Source organism: Leptodactylus fuscus, chromosome 7 (assembly GCF_031893055.1).
Source record: "Leptodactylus fuscus isolate aLepFus1 chromosome 7, aLepFus1.hap2, whole genome shotgun sequence".
NCBI classification, from domain to species: domain Eukaryota; kingdom Metazoa; phylum Chordata; class Amphibia; order Anura; family Leptodactylidae; genus Leptodactylus; species Leptodactylus fuscus.
This window is the reverse complement of record NC_134271.1, coordinates 72,632,719-72,648,795: the sequence shown is the minus strand read 5'-3', so window position 1 is coordinate 72,648,795 and position 16,077 is coordinate 72,632,719.

Below are 16,077 nucleotides of genomic sequence, written 5' to 3'. Positions count from 1 at the left end.
AGAAATTATGCACACAGTGATGTGAGAGTAGAAGGGTCATACACATAGTGATGTCACAGTAAAAGAGTGATGCACAAAGTGATGTCACAGTGTAGAAATCATGCACACAGTGATGTCTCAATACAAGAGTACTGCACACAGTGATGTCACAGTACAAGGGTCATACACAGTGATGTGAGAGTAGAAGTCATGCACACAGTGATGTCACAGCGTAAAAATCATGCACACAGTGATGTCACAGCGTTGAAATCATGCACACAGTGATGTCTCAATACAAGGTTACTGCACACAGTGATGTCACAGTACAATGGTATTGCACACAGTGATGTCACAGCGTAGAAATCATGCACACAGTGATGTCACAGCATAGAAATAATGCACACAGTGATGTCGCAGCGTAGAAATCATGCACACAGTGATTTCACAGCGTAGAAATCATGCACACAGTGATGTCACAGTGTAGAAATAATGCACAGTGATTTCACAGGGTAGACATCATGCACACAGTGATCTGACAGTACAAGGTGAATGCACATAATGATGACGCAGCGTAGAAATCATGCACACAGTGATGTCACAGCGTAGAAATCATGCACACAGTGATGTGACAGTAAAAGGGTAATGCACACAGTGATGTGACAGTACAAGGGTAATGCGCACACAGTGATTTCTTAATACTAGAGTAGTGCACACAGTGATGTTGCATCGTAGAAATCATGCCCAAAGTGATGTCGCAGTGTAGAAATCATGCACACAGTGATGTCACAGCGTAGAAATCATGTACACAGTGATGTCTCAATACAAGGGTACTGCACACAGTGATGTTACAGCATAGAAATCATGCACATAGTAATGTCTCAATACAAGGGTACTGCACACAGGGATGTCACAGTAAAAGGGTAATGCACACAGTGATGTCACAGTGTAGAAATCAGGCACACAGTGATGTCGCAGCGTACAAATCATGCACACAGTGATTTCACAGCGCAGAAAGAATGCACACAGTGATGTTGCAGCGTAGCAATCTTGAACACAGTGATGCCAAAGCATAGAAATCATGCACACAGTGATGTCTCAATACAAGGGTACTGCACACAGTGATGTGACAGTACAAGGGAAATGCACACAGTGATGTCACAGCGTAGAAATCATGTACACAGTGATTTCACAGCATAGAAATCATGCACACAGTGATGTCATAGCGTAGAAATCATGCACACAGTGATGTTGCAGCGTAGAAATCATGCACACAGTGATGTCGCAGCGAAGAAATCATGCACACAGTGATGTCGCAGCGTATAAATCATGCACACAGTGAGTTCACAGCGTAGAAACCAAGCACACAGTGATTTCACAGCGTAGAAATCATGCACACAGTGATGTCTCAATACAAGGGAAATGCACACAGTGATGTCACAGCGTAGAAATCATGTACACAGTGATTTCACAGCATAGAAATCATGCACACAGTGATGTCATAGCGTAGAAATCACGCACACAGTGATGTTGCAGCGTAGAAATCATGCACACAGTGATGTCGCAGCGTAGAAATCATGCACACAGTGAGTTCACAGCGTAGAAACCAAGCACACAGTGATTTCACAGGGTAGAAATCATGCACACAGTGATGTGACAGTACAAGGATAATGCACACAGTGATATCACAGGGTAGAAATCATGCACACAGTGATTTCAAAGTACAAGGGTCATGCACACAGTGATGTCACAGTACAAGGGTCATGCACACAGTGTTGTAACAACGTAGAAATCATGCACACAGTGATTTCACAGCGCAGAAAGAATGCACACAGTGATGTCGCAGCGTAGCAATCTTGAACACAGTGATGCCAAAGCATAGAAATCATGCACACAGTGATGTCTCAATACAAGGGTACTGCACACAGTGATGTGACAGTACAAGGGTCATGCACACAGTGATGTCACAGTACAAGGGTCATGCACACAGTGATGTGACAGCGTAGAAATCATGCACACAGTGATGTCACAGCGTAGAAATCAAGCACACACTGATGTATTAATACAATGGTACTGCACACAGTGATGTGACAGGGTAGAAATCATGCACACAGTGATGTCACAGGACAAGGGTCATGCACACAGTGATGTTACAGTGCAAGGGTAATGCCCACAGTGATGTCACAGCGTAGAAATCATGCCCACAGTGATGTCACAGCATAGAAATCATGCACAAAGTGATGTCACAGCGTTGAAATCATGCACACAGTGATGTCTCAATACAGGGGTACTGCACACAATCATGTCACAGTACAAGGGTACTGCACACAGTTGTGTCACAGTACAAGGGTCATGCACACAGTGATGTGATGTCACAGTACAATGGTCATGCACACAGTGATGTTACAGTGCAAGGGTAATGCACACAGTGATGTCACAGCGTAGAAATCATGCACACAGTGATGTCACAGCGTAGAAATCATGCACATAGTGATGTCTCAATACAGGGGTACTGCACACAATCATGTCACAGTACAAGGGTACTGCACACAGTGATGTTGCAGCGTAAAAATCATGCACACAGTGATGTCACAACATAGAAATCATGCACACAGTAGTGACAGTACAAGGGTCATGCACACAGTGATGTTACAGTGCAAGGGTAATGCACACAGTGATGTCACAGCATAGAAATCATGCACAAAGTGATGTCACAGCGTAGAAATCATGCACACAGTGATGTCTCAATACAAGGGTACTGCACACAATCATGTCACAGTACAAGGGTACTGCACACAGTTGTGTCACAGTACAAGGGTCATGCACACAGTGATGTGAGAGTAGAAGGGTCATGTACATAGTGATGTCACAGCATACAAATCACGCACACAGTGATGTCACAGCGTAGATATCATGCACACAGTGATGTCGCAGCGTAGAAATCATGCACACAATGATGTCGCAGCGTAGAAATCATGCACACAGTGATGTCACAGTGTAGAAAGCATGCACACAGTGATGTGAGAGTAGAAGGGTCATGCACACAGTGATGTCGCAGCGTAGAAATCATGCACACCGTGATGTCACATTACAAGGGTCATGCACACAGTGATGTCGCAGCGTAGAAATCATGCACACAGTGATGTCGCAGCGTAGAAATCATACACACTGTGATGTCGCAGCGTAGAAATCATGCACACCGTGATGTTGCAGTGTAGAAATCATGCACACAGTAGTGACAGTACAAGGGTAATGCACACAGTGATGTTACAGTGCAAGGGTAATGCACACAGTGATGTCACAGAGTAGAAATCATGCACTCATTGATGTCACAATACAAGGGTAATGCGCACAGTGATGTCACAGTACAAGGGTCATGCACACAGTGTTGTCGCAGCGTAGAAATCATGCACTAAGTGATGTCGCAGCGTAGAAATCATGCACTAAGTGATGTCACAGCGTAGAAATCATGCACACAGTGATGTCACAGCATAGAAATCATGCACTAAGTGATGTCACAGCGTAGAAATCATGCACACAGTGATGTCCCAATACAAGGGTACTGCACACAATCATGTCACAGTACAAGGGTCATGCACACAGTGATGTGAGAGTAGAAGGGTCATGTACATAGTGATGTCACAGTGTACAAATCACGCACACAGTGATGTCACAGCGTAGCTGTCATGCACACAGTGATGTCGCAGCGTACAAATCATGCACACAGTGATGTCACAGCGTAGAAATCATGCACACAGTGATGTGAGAGAAGGGTCATGCACACAGTGATGTCACAGTACAAAGGTCATACACACAGTGTTGTCACAGCGTAGAAATCATGCACACAGTGATGTCACAGCGTAGAAATCATGCACACAGTGATGTCACAGTACAAGGGTAATGCGCACAGTGATGTCACAGCGTAGAAATCATGCGCACAGTGATGTCGCAGCGTAGAAATCATGCGCACAGTGATGTCGCAGCGTAGAAATCATGCGCACAGTGATGTCGCAGCGTAGAAATCATGCGCACAGTGATGTCGCAGCGTAGAAATCATGCGCACAGTGATGTCGCAGCGTAGAAATCATGCGCACAGTGATGTCGCAGCGTAGAAATCATGCGCACAGTGATGTCGCAGCGTAGAAATCATGCGCACAGTGATGTCGCAGCGTAGAAATCATGCGCACAGTGATGTCGCAGCGTAGAAATCATGCGCACAGTGATGTCGCAGCGTAGAAATCATGCGCACAGTGATGTCGCAGCGTAGAAATCATGCGCACAGTGATGTCGCAGCGTAGAAATCATGCGCACAGTGATGTCGCAGCGTAGAAATCATGCGCACAGTGATGTCGCAGCGTAGAAATCATGCGCACAGTGATGTCGCAGCGTAGAAATCATGCGCACAGTGATGTCGCAGCGTAGAAATCATGCGCACAGTGATGTCGCAGCGTAGAAATCATGCGCACAGTGATGTCGCAGCGTAGAAATCATGCACACAGTGATGTCGCAGCGTAGAAATCATGCACACAGTGATGTCGCAGCGTAGAAATCATGCACACAGTGATGTCGCAGCGTAGAAATCATGCACACAGTGATGTCGCAGCGTAGAAATCATGCACACAGTGATGTCGCAGCGTAGAAATCATGCACACAGTGATGTCGCAGCGTAGAAATCATGCACACAGTGATGTCGCAGCGTAGAAATCATGCACACAGTGATGTCGCAGCGTAGAAATCATGCACACAGTGATGTCGCAGCGTAGAAATCATGCACACAGTGATGTGACTGTATACGGGTAATGCACACAGTGATGTCACAACGTAGAATCCATGCATACAGTGATGTCTCAATACAAGGGTACTGCACACAGTGATGTCACAGAACAAGGGTAATGCACATAGTGATGTCACAGAGTAGAAAACAAGCACACAGTGATGTCGCAGCGTAGAAATCATGCACACAGTGATGTCACAGTACAAGAGTAATGCACACAGTGATGTTACAGCAAAGAAACCAAGCACACAGTGATGTCGCAGGATAGAAATCATACACAGTGATGTCGCAGCGTAGAAATCATACACAGTGATGTCGCAGCATAGAAATCATACACAGTGATTTTGCAGTGTAGAAATCAAGCACACAGTGATGTCTCAATACAAGGGTACTGCACAGTGATGTCACATTACAAGGTACAGTGATGTCACAGTGTAGAAATCATGCACACAATGATGTCTCAATACAAGGGTACTGCACACAGTGATGTCTCAAAACAAGTGTACTGCACACAGTGATGTCACAGAACAAGGGTAATGGACTCAGTGATGTTACAGGGTAGAAATCATGCACACAGTGATGTCTCAAAACAAGTGTACTGCACACAGTGATGTCACAGAACAAGGGTAATGCATACAGCGATGTCACAGTACAAGGGACAGTGATGTCACAGCGTAGAAATCATGCACACAGTGATGTCGCATCGTAGGAATCATGCACACAGTGATGTCTCAAAACAAGTGTACTGCACACAGTGATGTCACAGAACAAGGGTAATGCATACAGCGATGTCACAGTACAAGGGACAGTGATGTCACAGCGTAGAAATCATGCACACAGTGATGTCGCAGCATTGGAATCAAGCACACAGTGATGTCAGCATAGAAATCATGCACACAGTGATGTGACGGTACAAGGGTCATGCACACAGTGATGTCACAGTACAAGGGTAATGCACACAGTGATGTCACAGTACAAGGGTCATGCACACAGTGAATTCACAGCGTAGAAATCATGCAAACAGTGATATCTCAGCGTAGAAATCATGCACACACTGATGTCACAGTACAAGGGTAATTCACACAGTGATGTCACAGCGTAGAAATCATGCACACAGTGATGTCAAAGCATAGAATCATGCACACAGTAGTGACAGTACAAGGGTCATGCACAAAGTGATGTTACAGTGTAGAAATCATGCACACAGTGATGTCACAGCGTAGAATTCTTGCACATAGTGATGTCTTAATACAAGGGTACTGCACACAGTAATGTCACAGTACAAGGGTACGGCACACAGTTGTGTCACAGTACAAGGTTCATGCACACAGTGATGTCACAGTACAATGGTGATGCACACAGTGAATTCTCAGCATAGAAATCATGCAAACAGTGATGTCACAGTGTAGAAATCATGCACACAGTGATGTGACAGTACAAGAGTCATGCACACAATGATGTCACAGTACAAGGGTAATGCACACAGTGATGTCACAGTACAAGGGTAATGCACACAGTGATGTCACAGTACAAGGGTAATGCACACAGTGATGTCACAGTACAAGGGTAATGCACACAGTGATGTCACAGCATAGAAATTATGCTCACAGTGATGTCGCAGCATAGAAATCATGCACACATTTATGTCACAGCGTAGAAATCATGCACACAGTGTAGTTACAGTGTAGAAATCATGCACACAGTGTAGTTACAGTGTAGAAATCATGCACACAGTGATGTCACAGCGTAGAATGCATGCACACAGTGTAGCTACAGTGTAGAAATCATGCACACAGTGATGTGACAGTACATGGGTAATGCACACAGTGATATCACAGTGTAGAAATCATGCACACAGTGTCACATTACAAGGGTTGTGCACTCTCGGAAGAACAGGAATCCGTTAGGCAGAAGTAGTGGCTAAATTGGATTTGTATTGGTATAAGATAACACTTCACCAGCGCAGCCTAGAGATAATTGATTTGGTTTAAGTGAGAGGCTGAAAGACCAGATTGAGGGGATAATGTCTTTCCTTAAGGAGAGACCACCTTCTCAGGTGTGTGGAGACTTATACAGCCATAGTTGCTCCACTGCAAAGGAACATGGGAAGAATATGCAAATCTGTCTCCCAAGATGTAAACAGGGAGACAGTGCCTCTGTTATGCTGCCCTCTATAGCAAGCACCCTGAACAACATGCCAGACTTCTCTCTAGGCTGCGCTGATGAAGTCCAAAGAGACAGAAACGGTGCCGTCCGTAGCTGAGAAATTGATTTGGTTATAACCTCGCATCATGCAGTAAAGGCTTCTGTGAAGTCGGGCATGTTGTTCAGGGTGCTTGCTATAGAGGGCAGCATAACAGAGGCACTGTCTCCCTGTTTACATCTTGGGAGACAGATTTGCATATTCTTCCCATGTTCCTTTGCAGTGGAGCAACTATGGCTGTATAAGTTTTCACTGATGTTTATTAATAATACTGAGGGATGCAGTTAGAGATACTTGATGTGTGGACGTAGGATCCCAACATTTATTATACGTGAAGAATTGAACGTCACACTTGGATTGTGCTGAAATATTTTTCTTACTTATTAACACGTGATGATGGTAGAGACAGAGTTAAACGTTTTTCGGTATATACAAATACCTTCTTTAGACTCTTAACATGTGATGTCAGTAGCACGAAAGGAATATGTACTCATGAGAAAGGTAAGTATCAGCATAAACTCCACTCGTTCCCAAGCAGGGTCCGCTTAAAAGCTTAGAAGCACTGGAGTCAGTAGGCAAGAGCTAGGAAGTAGACGCCGCGCGTAGTAGGCAATGGCAAACACGCTGAGGGAAAACTGCGATGTTTGTTAATGTTTTGTCTATGATTAAAACTGAAGTTTTTTTTTTTTTTTCAGTAAACCTATTCTTACACACACGTGTGTGTGTGTGTATGTATGTATGTATATATATATATATATATATATATATATATATATATATATATATATATATATATATATATATATATATATATATATATATATATATATATAAAGAGAGTGAAGGGTGTAGTCTGGGAAAGTGATGAGACCCACACCAGGGAGGTCAGCTGACTAATCCGGCCCTAATAGTCTGAGTGTGAAGACTAGCAGGGTGGCACCACACTGACAGAGTTGAACTGTCCAGAATGGACCTCCAAAGCAGGTACTGTGCCACCCATTGTTGTTGCCAAGGTGAGAGACTGGTAGCCAGTCTCCTGTATAGTCAGGGAATAGTTTCCTTACGTTTAAGTTAGTTTCTCAGCTGAGAAGGGTTTTGTTTTGTTTATCCTGTGGCTTTGCAAAAGCAGTGTATGCGTTACATGTGAATAAAGCCTGAACCTGTGTGCAATCCAGTGTCTGTGTCCCTGTTTCCTGCACTGCTACAAGCATCTACCTGAGCGATTCCCCACAATGTATATAATTTCTACACCATGTATCCCCCTCCCTTGTTTTAATTTAAGGTTTTTTTATTATTATTGTTTTAAACTAGATCTGAAGATGGGGTGGTGCCTCTGCGCTAGGTACCATTACCACGAAACGCGTTATCTTATACCAATAAAAATCCTCTTTTGCCACTACTTCTGCCTAACGGATTCCTGTTCTTCCAAGAGAGCGCGCAACCGGGTTTGGTTTTGGGAAACACTTTCCCTAAATACGTTCTACGTTTGGTTGGCCTGGAATCGTAAACTGGTAGACGCAGCTCATCCCACTTGGCTTAAACCCATCAGCATAAAGTGTAAGAGTCACCATTACTGAATCATTGTCAGATGGAACATCTGTCAGGATTGTTCTACAAGGAGGTTCCTTTGAAGCACGGCCATTCTTGACCACTGTTAAAACTAACTACAAATTATATTGACTTGCCACTCTGTGACCTATTCACACTGCTGTTACCTCCACACTCTGCCACTGGGTGACTTTATGGCCTCCTCATGCTGCTGCCACCTCCGCTCTTCCACTGGGTCTCTTTATGGCTTCGTAAACCTGTTGCTACCTCCACAATACATCAATTTGCCCTCAAGTCACATCTGGAAGAAGTGGTCATGGAGGTCCAAAGGGAAGAAACGGGAAATGTGGGAAGACATCCTCCTGTAAGTATTACTGCACAAATTATTACTGCGTTGCATTTACGTGGTAATGTTACCACCAGCACCCCCCGACCCCCCCACCCTCCCCGGCTGCCTGAGGCAGACGATCAAAGGATCAACATCACCACACTCTGGTATTCAGTCGGGCTGAGGGTGGGTGGTGTCTTTTGGTCGTCCACCTCAGGCAGCAGAGAGGCTGGGTTCACCACTGAAAACAGTGGTCACATTGCTCTGTTGTGTGTTATTTACTTTATGTATTAGCTAATGTCTTTGCTGCATTTTTTTTTTTTTTTTTTTTTTGTGTGCACTGCAACCTCCTAGATAACCTCACTGGGTAAGTTTAACATGTCACTAATTGTTGAATTAAAATGGTGCTTTTCTTAAAATTGGATATTCACTCTTTTTGTGAGCTTGTGCACTGATTTTGGCATGTCCCCAGGCTACTATACAAGGCTTATATAGATACATATACAGTATGATGAGTTTAAATTTTACTTTAATTATTAAAATGGATATCTTATTTTACTAAGATTGGTGTAAGGCTTACACTTCATAGCAAAACTCCCCATAGTGATATGAGGTCAGGTGTATAACTCCTTTAACCGATGGAAACGAAAGCCCCACGAGTCATCATGCAGCGAAAAAGGGCTGCGGGAAAAAACGCTGTGGCAACACATTGCTGTTCTTCCCCAGCACTTTAAACAGAAAGTTCATGAAGTTTTCCTCCGTGGACTTTCTGTTACAATTATACCTATGGGGAAACTGCTGGTGTTTCTGTACCGCACTGGTTAAACCCATTAATAGTATTAACAGACATTTTTTAAAAAAATTGCCCAGAAAACCCCCGTAAGGGCTGAGCCACTTTTTTTTTTTTTTTTTTTTTTAACCTTTCTATTATTTACTCCCTTCCTTTTAAAATCCATAACTTTATATACTAATAAGTATATAAAAAATTCAGTTTGGTCTTCACTGGGTTCGCCAAGCAGTAAAAGTCATGCATATAAATATTCCTGTATGTGATTTGTCATAGGATAGGAAACAGTAATGTGACAGGTAACATTTCTGAAGGTAGTCTATTGATTACAATATATAAATAAATATATATATATATATATATATATATATATATATATATATATATATATATGCAGTAGCAGCAGCAGCGGGAGCCCTTGTTTTCCCTGGACTGCTTCTTTAATGCCACTGTCCCATGAATGTTGAACCCTTGGGGGGTATTGAAATATATCCAAATAATTGTTTGCCTATAAAAATAAAACTTCACTATTGTTCTCCATCGTTACAGTACTTAGTGTTGCTTTAGTATCTACCTGCATTTTATTTCCAGAGATCTCACCTGGAGGTACAATGTAACCAGATATGATATGATATACAGTACCTTCAAAGCTACAGGTAAATCTTAGTACACAAAACCTTAATCCCAGTCAATTAACATAACCTAAAACCTTTTCAGATTACTGTTACATTAACTCCTTTATGCTAGGATACATAAATATAAGTGTATAACAGTGTGCTCAGAAATAAGGGAAACACAAGTAGAGTAGCGCTGCTAGAGCATATAACAGAGCAATATTGTGCAGTATGCAGTCAACATTACAAAAAGCAAGAAAATACAGAAGTCCAAACCTTAGTAGAGGTCCTGGGTACTACTATCAGTCCCCATCGCCTAAACAACAAGTAAACTAAGGACTATGCAAAGTTATGGGGTAGTGTGCAGAGTTGACGGCTAGTTACACCATGGGCCTCAGACCTTTTGAATCTTCTGGAGATAAGCTCTTCCCTTGTACACCATTTGGTTGTATGGTAAAATGGTATTAACTAGTCTTTTCCACATGGATAAATGGGGTGGGCGGGAGCCATACATAGTAATGCAATAGTTTGGCTAGCCAAAAAGGGTGACTCACGTTAAAAAAATAAATAAATTAAAAAAATCAGAATATAACTAGAGATGAGCGAACACTAAAATGTTCGAGGTTCGAAATTCGATTCGAACAGCCGCTCACTGTTCGAGTGTTCGAATGGGTTTCAAACCCCATTATAGTCTATGGGGAACATAAACTCGTTAAGGGGGAAACCCAAATTCGTGTCTGGAGGGTCACCAAGTCCACTATGACACCCCAGGAAATGATACCAACACCCTGGAATGACACTGGGACAGGAGGGGAAGCATGTCTGGGGGCATAAAAGTCACTTTATTTCATGGAAATCCCTGTCAGTTTGCGATTTTCGCAAGCTAACTTTTCCCCATAGAAATGCATTGGCCAGTGCTGATTGGCCAGAGTACGGAACTCGACCAATCAGCGCTGGCTCTGCTGGAGGAGGCGGAGTCTAAGATCGCTCCACACCAGTCTCCATTCAGGTCCGACCTTAGACTCCGCCTCCTCCAGCAGAGCCAGCGCTGATTGGCCGAATTCCGTACTCTGGCCAATCAGCACTGGCTAATGCATTGTATTGGTGTGATGAAGCAGTGCTGAATGTGTGTGCTTAGCACACACATTCAGCTCTACTTCATCGGGCTAATAGAATGCATTGGCCAATCAGCGCTGGCCAATGCATTCTATTAGCTTGATGAAGCAGAGTGTGCACAAGGGTTCAAGTGCACCCTCGGCTCTGCTACATCAGAGCCGAGGGTGCGCTTGAACCCTTGTGCACACTCTGCTTCATCAAGCTAATAGAATGTATTGGCCAGCGCTGATTGGCCAATGCATTCTATTAGCCCGATGAAGTAGAGCTGAATGTGTGTGCTAAGCACACACATTCAGCACTGCTTCATCACGCCAATACAATGCATTTGCCAGTGCTTATTGGCCAGAGTACGGAATTCGGCCAATCAGCGCTGGCTCTGCTGGAGGAGGCGGAGTCTAAGGTCGGACCTGAATGGAGACTGGTGTGGAGCGATCTTAGACTCCGCCTCCTCCAGCAGAGCCAGCGCTGATTGGTCGAGTTCCGTACTCTGGCCAATCAGCGCTGGCCAATGCATCCCTATGGGAAAAAGTTTATCTCACAAAAATCACAATTACACACCCGATAGAGCCCCAAAAAGTTATTTTTAATAACATTCCCCCCTAAATAAAGGTTATCCCTAGCTATCCCTGCCTGTACAGCTATCCCTGTCTCATAGTCACAAAGTTCACATTCTCATATGACCCGGATTTGAAATCCACTATTCGTCTAAAATGGAGGTCACCTGATTTCGGCAGCCAATGACTTTTTCCAATTTTTTTCAATGCCCCCGGTGTCGTAGTTCCTGTCCCACCTCCCCTGCGCTGTTATTGGTGCAAAAAAGGCGCCAGGGAAGGTGGGAGGGGAATCGAATTTTGGCGCACTTTACCACGCGGTGTTCGATTCGATTCGAACATGGCGAACACCCTGATATCCGATCGAACATGTGTTCGATAGAACACTGTTCGCTCATCTCTAAGTATAACCATATGCTTTTATCTATGATTCCAAACAGACATATCTCAGGTATGTTTAGTATTTCAGACAGGAGACTCACAACCTCTTTCCAGAAATGTTTTACAACAGGACAGTCCCATATAATATGCTAGAAGTCCAAGTAAGTAAGGAAACATCGGAGACATCCTGATGTGACAAGAGCCCCATCTTATGCAGATAGGCAGGTGTTAAATAACTTTGGTGTAAGGGAGCATTCATACTACCGTCTGTGTCCGACAGGTAGTGTCTGCTCCTAGTGTCCGCTCAAAATCTGGCACGGACATTAAGAGCGGACACTAGCTGTGTCCGTGACACTTGTCATTTATTTAAATGAGCATCGGGTGCGTTCTTTTGCACTCCGTGTCTTTCCTTCACTGTCTGCATGTAAAGATGTCCGACTTTTCAAGCGGACAGAAAAACCCAACATGTAGTGTCTATTCCATTATAGTCTATGGATGGACAGAAACCCAAATTTAAAGCTAAAGAAACATTAACAAGCACCCCTTTAAATCATGTTGCCCATGACAATCACAGATGGAATAGGCAATGGGAAATCCAAAAGCCCCACCCTTAACTGTCATTGTTTATGTGTGTGTGATGTGGTGAGACCTTCAAAAATTCACTTTTCTGGCCCTTAGCTCAAGGGACTCCAACTTAATTTGGAAGGGCTCATGTTGAGATACCAGCAGAGATTGAGGCCCTTTAGGTGACTTCAGCCTTTTACCAGCAGAGTTTTAGGCCCTTTAACTTAGTTCAGCCTTGCACCAGCAGAGTTTTTTTGCCTATTGGGTGAGTTGAGTCTTGCACCAGCAGAGTGTTAGCCCCTTTAAAATTGTTAGCCCCTAAAACAGTGGTTCCAGAACCATCACTCTCATTGTGTGGGATTGATGCAGTGGCTTGGACTGAGGACCCAGACACTGACCTTGATTTTGATTGTGAAATTGATAACATTTTGGCATCAAGTCCTGGGGGTAACTTTTATTTAGAGGACTACAAAGGTGGAGAATTGGCTGCAACCACTACTACCGGTAATGGTCCTCTAATATGGGACTCTACATTACCTCTACAGGGTTCTGATCAGGTGTTAATAGTCCAAACAGCATTCTCTAGTCCTTTAGATGTAGATCAGAGACCACTTTCCCTTCCGACACCAGATTTAACAAAGCTTCACCATCATCATCCTGCTGAGATGGAGCCACTAAAGGAAACCTTGCCTTCAAAGACACGTTCTGGAGCTGCGACTGAGCCAAATCTAAACACAGAGTCCTTTGGAACTGAACAAAATTCACCAGCAGTGTTTTTGGCCCTTAGGGCGAGTTGAGCCTTGCACCAGCACATGTCCCATAACATCAGGCGGGCCCTAAGTTCTGCGCTTTGCACAAAGTTCCACTTGATGCGGCCAGGGACGCTACATCTCAATCACAGCACACTGGTTGAATGTAGTTGAGGCTGGGACCGGGTCGCAAACTGTGGCAGCCTGCCTTGTCTCCCCGCCTAATATTCCTGGCAGGAGTGCTGAAACACCACCCTCCTCCTCCGCCTTTAAATCGACTCCAGCTACGAGCTGGAAACGCTGCAACACTGGCGTGAGGAGACGTCAGCAGGCCGTGCTGAAGCTCATCAGTTTGGGGGACAGACAGCACACTGCCTCCGAGGTCAGGGATTCCATCCTGGATGAGATGGCAATAATGGTTTTCACCGCTGCACCTGGGCCCAGGCATGTTTGCATATGTGATAATGGCCGGAACCTGCTAGCAGATCTGGATTGTCCAAAAATTTGATTGAGTTTATGTAGCGTGACTGAATTGCTGTGTATCACACTTAGCTTTTGGGGGGTAGACCCTTTAAAAATTGGATTGACCTGATCTAGCCTGATTTAATTGCTGTGTCTCCCACTTAGCTTCGGGGGTACAGCATTAAAAACAGGTTTGACCATACATGGCCTGACTGAATGAACGAATGTGTCTCCCACTTAGCTTTGGAGGTTAGAGCCTTAAAAATTGGATTGACCTGATGTATCCTGATTGAATTGCTGTGTATCCCACTTAGCTTTGGGGGGTACAGCATTAAAAACAGGTTTGAGCCCACTTGGCCTGACTGAATGAACGGCTGTCTCCCACTTAGCTTTGGGGGTACAGCACGGGGAAAGCTGGATGTCGCGTATATGGACTGAATGAACGGCTGTGTCTCCCACTTAGCTTTGTGGGTTAGACCCTTAAAAATTGGATTCAGCGTACATAGCCTGACTGAATTTCTGTGTCTCCCACCTAGGTTTTGGGGGTACACACAGTCGATATCTGAATTGAGTGTACATAGCCTGACGTAATTGCTCTGTATCCCTGTTTTGGGGTTACACACTGCCTGAAAAGCTGAGTTCAGCCTATATGGCTGGACTGATTTGCTCTGTATCCCTGTTAGGTGTTTGGGGAGACACTGTCTGCAAAGCTGGGATCAGTGTATCTGGCTGGACTGGCTGGTGTATCCCTGATTTGGGGAGACACCCCGTTGAAATCTCGACTCCTCTCCCTGCAGTGTATAGCACTTAAAAGAGCTGCTGTTGTTCTTCCGTTTTTCCCTGCCTACTAGAAGCTATCTAGCCCTCAGCAGATCTTTCTCTCTCTCCCCATTTCTAACCGCAAATGACACGAAGAGTGCGCTGGCTATTCTTATAAATGGGCGGTCACATGTTTTCGGCAGCCAATGGGTTTTTTCAATTTTTTTTCAATGCCTCCGTTGTCATAGTTCCTGTCCCACCTCCCCTGCACAGTTATTGGTGCAAAAAAAGCGCCAGGGAAGGTGGGAGGGGATACGAATTTTTACTGCGTATGCCGTGTACCGAGGTGGGCTCCCCAGGATACAGCGAAGTCACGAACAAAGGAAGTGAGTCCAATTCAATTTAACCAAGATAGGACTTTACTTAGTTTAGATAACTTCTTTTGTCCAAAAGAACACTCCCAGGTATTACATTTACACAGCCTAGAGGCTGGGACCCTGGTGTTATACAGCACGGTGCCCACTAATGTGGCCTTCAATATACTCCAAGCTTTTACCTGCCTGCAGGCTGCGCCTATGCAGCTGCCTGTTACCTGTTATTACCCTGTTACACAGGAACAATTCAGTGTGTGTGACACAGGCATCCGGCGGTGTAACACCAGGGTTTACAATCTTATCACAATACTACTAAATTCCCCCCAAACCAAGTACAACTAAGCAAGTATAATGGTTAGTTAGCTTGCAAGCCAAACAGTGTAAAGTTAAACTAAATGTTGCTCCCAGACTTCCTTAAAAGTCCCTCTGGGAGATATAACTCTGTAGAAATCCTCTGTGACTTAGTCCTTTTACCAGACAGGTAGATAGTTCACCAGTATTGCAGCCTGGGGTGATGATTATACCTAACTAACTAACTACAGGCTTTTTACTCAGTCCCAGCAATATGGTGCAAAACTTGCAGTGTGGTGCGTGCACGCTTACTTCTGTTGGGTTCCTTTTAGTCTCTGTTAGCATCAGGGTGAAGAGGAGCTCCTCGGACAGCATGCGGTCTCACTGACAGTCTCACTTCTCAGCCAAGTCTCTGACAGTAATCTTCTCCTTAGGATGGTGTCTGGACAGACTCTGAAAGTCTCAAATCCTCAGCTATTCTTGCTGTGGCTTCTCCCTCCAAGGACCCTCTCTGCACAGTGATGTCTCCACAGCTCTCTCTTCTCTAGAGTCCAGCACACTCTGACTCAAAATGGCTCCTAGAACCTTCCTACAATGATC